The sequence below is a fragment of the Hevea brasiliensis genome, chromosome 14, assembly GCF_030052815.1.
Source record: "Hevea brasiliensis isolate MT/VB/25A 57/8 chromosome 14, ASM3005281v1, whole genome shotgun sequence".
In the NCBI taxonomy this organism is placed as follows: domain Eukaryota; kingdom Viridiplantae; phylum Streptophyta; class Magnoliopsida; order Malpighiales; family Euphorbiaceae; genus Hevea; species Hevea brasiliensis.
The window spans coordinates 26,228,270-26,232,907 of NC_079506.1; positions in this window are offsets into that span (position 1 = coordinate 26,228,270).

The following is a 4,638-nucleotide window of genomic DNA, read 5'->3' on the forward strand; positions in this document are numbered from 1 at the left end:
TTCTGCATTCCTCGAATAGACCAATATATCATCTATGAATACCACAACAAACTGGTCGAGGTATGGTCTGAAAATATTGTTCATCAGATCCATAAAAGCAGTCGGAGTATTAGTTAACCCGAATGGCATAACTAGGAACTCATAATGGCCATAGCAGGTTCTGAAGGCAGTTTTAGGAATACTTTGCTCTTGTACTTTCAGCTGATAATAACCTGATCTCAGGTCAATTTTGGAGAACATAGCTGCACCCCTCAACTGATCAAACAAGTCATCAATGCGGGGCAATGGATATCTGTTCTTTATTGTCATCTTATTCAACTGCCGATAATCAATGCATAACCGGAGAGTGCCATCCTTCTTCTTTACAAACAATATTGGCGCTCCCCAAGGTGACACACTAGGGCGGATAAAGCCCTTGTCAAGCAACTCTTGCAATTGTACTTTCAACTCTTTTAATTCTGCAGGTGCCATTCTATATGGCGTTATGGAGATTGGGTCCACACCAGGCATAACATCAATCTCAAACTGCACCTCTCTTTCTGGAGGTAATCCTGGCAATTCATCAGGAAATACATCCGGAAATTCACATACAGTAGGGATGTCCTTCAGTGCTGGACTCCCCACTTGAGTGTCTATTACATGTGCCAAGTATGCTTCACACCCCTTTCTAATCATCCTTCTAGCTAGTGCAGCCGAAATGATGTTTGATGGCAGTAAATGCCTCTCCTCATATATTACCACATCACCATACAAAGGAAGACCAAAAGTGACTGTCTTCAGTCTACAGTCAATCATGGCGTGATGCCTGGCTAACCAATCCATGCCCAAGATGATATCATACTCTCTAAAGGGCATTTCAATCAAGTCTGATAGGAAAACATATCCTTGGATCACCAAAGGACAATCTCTACAAATTCTGTTGACCCGGACTTCTTGTCCTAACGGACTAGTTACTAGCACTTCAAAACCCATTTGCACACATGGAACAACAAGTGAATGCTAGCACTAACATATGAATGGGTTGAACCCGGATCAAACAACACAAATACATCTTGATCAGAGATAGAGAATGTACCAGCTACCACATCAGAAGTCTCAGCTTCTTCTCGCTGTCTCATCATGTAGACTCTGGCTGAAGCACTCCCTTGTGCTGATTGACCAACTGTGCCTTGACTGCCTGAAGTAGTGCCTCTACCTCTGCCTCTTCCTCTACCAACTGACTGTGAACCTCTGGGAGCAGGACTCTGAATAGATCCCTCGGCAGTAGTAGGAGCTGGACCATATCTCAAAGACGGAGCACTAGTGCAGTCTCTTGCTAAATGACCCTTGTCTCCACAGTTAAAGCAGGCTCCAGTGGCCCAATAACACTCCCCCCCATGAATCTTGCCACAAGTCTCACAGGAGCGGGCATAATGTGAACCCTCGCGATCATTCGACTGCACCTAGGGGTCTCGCCTGCAAAATCTGCCCCTACCAAATCTTCCACCTCGACCCCTGCTGGGTCCACTAAATTTCTTTTTCTTTCCAGAGGTCCCACCAGAACTCAGCTCTACTGATTTTTCCCCCTTGTCTTTTTCTGATTTCTCAGCTTTTTCTGATTTTTCTTTCACTGGGGTTGCTTCTGATTCAATTCTCACCAGTTCAAGTGCTTGAGACATAAGCTCTGAGAAGTTGCTGTGTCGAAATCCCACAACTTGCATCCTTATGCTAGGCTTCAAACCTGTCTCAAATCTCTTGCACCTTGCCTTGCTGGTAGTAAGGAGACTCCCCGCATAGTGAATCAGGCGGGAGAACTCCCTCTCATACTCTGTCACTAATCGATTTCCTTGTTTCAAACTCAAAAATTCTTGCAGTTTCTGATCAACATATGCATCTGGGATGTATTTCTATCTGAACTCTCTAATGAAGTCATCCCAGGTCAGCACTGGTGGTTCAGCCAAGCTATGGGGGATAGTCTTCCACCAATCATACGCATCCCTTTGCAGTAGCGACACAGAATATTCAAACTTCAGCTCATCTGGACAATGCAGTTTCTTAAACACTATGTCCATTCTTTCAAGCCATTGCTCTGCCTCTAAAGGGTCCACTGTACCCTTAAATTCTGTAGCCCCATACTTTAGTAATTTATCATACTGTCTGGCTGGAGGCAGTGGTTGTGCCACAGGTGTCTGGGGTGGAGCTTGAGCAGGCATACCCCCAGCCATTTGTTGAAACATCGCAGCCATCTGCTGTGCGAATCAGGCAGAAATCGCGGCATTTGTGGGGTGGTGCTCGACTCCATCGACATTCGAAAGCTGGGCTTCCCCTTGTGCCTCAGCTTCAACAAACTGCTCAACTGAGCGATCCCCTTCTTCCATTTTAGTCTGAAGTTAGGGTATCTCCTGAACAAGTAACACATGGAGATTTCCCTCCGTTAGTTCATATTCATAATGTAATGCACTGTATGTAACAATTATGGACATTGAGCAGTTATACTTAACAAAGAAAAGACACAAATTCTCAAGTTAAAACATACTTCAAAAATTTGCTCTGATACCACTAAAACATGTCACGCCTTACCTCTCTGCAAGGCATAACATGATCCCGTAGAATACCTAATGAACTACCGAACTTCACCTACCGATAACTCATTAAGTACCCTACAAGGGATTTTAAAATAATTTTCTTATTTTTGATAAGTGGTGAGCATTTTCTAATAAGTACTTAAAACATTTAGTTAAATTAAAACTAGTTAATATTTTTGGCCCATTTTATTTTTACGCAAATTTTATAAAAATTTTGACAGAGTTCCCTCTGTATTTTGAGAAAACAGTTCTTCAAATACCTGCAAAAAGCACTTCTAAAAATTTTTCTCAACAACTGCTTCAATTTCATACTCAATCTCAATCAATTTCTCAACTCATTTATCAACTTTCAAATTTCAAATCCACTATCTAATGATCATCAAAATACTAGCAATCCATTTCATTCAAATTAAATAAAATAGTTATACTCATATTTCATTAGAGACAAAACAATTTATATTCATTCTTTCAAAATTTACATCAAAAGAAATACAAACTAAACTTTATTATAAACTTCATACAAATTTTGTACAAGCTGCTCAAGACTCATTTACATGTCCATACATTTATATGCAATACATACATCAAAAGAAATATTTACAATTGGGGTATAAATTATACCCGAAGACTTCAAGCTGAACGATCATCAATCTTTAGCAGCTCAGTCTGCTGCTCCTCTAGTCTCTATATCTGCGACAGCAATAGAAGCTATCGCTGAGTACTAGGACTCAGTGGTGCACAACATACTAAAATAATCTTTATGCAAAAATAAAATCACATTTATTCAAAATTTTGACTAAACATGAGCATTAAACACAAAACATGAATTATGAGATTTTAATGCAAACCAAGTTCATTTCGAAGTATCAAACACATTTCATAAAACCCACAGTTAGATCATGCCATTCGAAACAAATAGAATCTCAATAGCCAGAGGCTAAAGAGAAATCACATCACAAGGCTAGCAGCTCAAATATATGGATATCCATTCACATCCTCTTCTACTGGCACACCTCAACACTTCTCCAGAGAAGGAATCAAAATTCGAAACTAATTACCCCCACTAGTCATGCTAGTGAGGTGTTCAAATATATGGTCATGACACTGTGGTTTCAAAACTTATCTTAACAATTTGCTAAACATTATCATTTCAAATATACACAATAACTTTCACAATTTAAATCAAAACATCATAAATAAGGTCACAATACTTTCAACAATTCAAAGCAACAGTAAAATGCATATTTCATTCATTTAATCAATGAATTTTTAAAGCATAGTGATGTTGTGCACAAACCTCAAGCGAGTCGCCTCTTGGCCTTGACTCAGTTCCTCGGGTTCTTTCCCGGTATTCTTTTCAACTGAAACACACAATTTTACAGTGTTTCAGTACCATAACTTAGCATAAATCCAAAAATAAATTTAACTTCACTTTTACCTAGCTCTAACATACTAAATTCGACGTTCCTGAAATTTTGTGTTTCGGGTTACTATTCACTACACTATTCATGTCAAATTATTGACTTTCTAAGGCTTAATAGGTATAGGAATTCCAACTTTACCCACATACCACATTTTGGTCACCAAACTTGTTGATTTTGGTCATTTTCTCAAAACTTAGGTCTTTTAGGCAAAATTGCCAAATTTTCAGTTTTGGTGTCCTTAATTGTACTGTTTTATTGGTCAGTTTACTGTTGGAATTTGGCAAAACTTTCTTCATAGAAAATGTTTCTTATTGTCTTAAGTTTATTCTCCTTTTTGAATCACCCCAATTGGAGTTTTGTAGCTCAAGTTATAAGCAAATTACGTTTACTGTTCATGCTGCAGAATTTGGTTCTGCAGATTTGTTGATCCAACTTCATTCAGTAATTTGATCCAGTTAAGTCCATAATTTGGTCTAAATTTCTTCATATGAAATGTTCTACTATGCCTTAGGTTTCTATCGGTTCAAGAATCGCCTAAATCAGAGTTTTCTAGAGAGAGTTATAGCCATTGAAACTTTACTGTTCATATGGCAATCTGTAGTTCTGTAGATTCAGGTCACCAACTTTGCTCAGTATTTTGATTGGGTTAA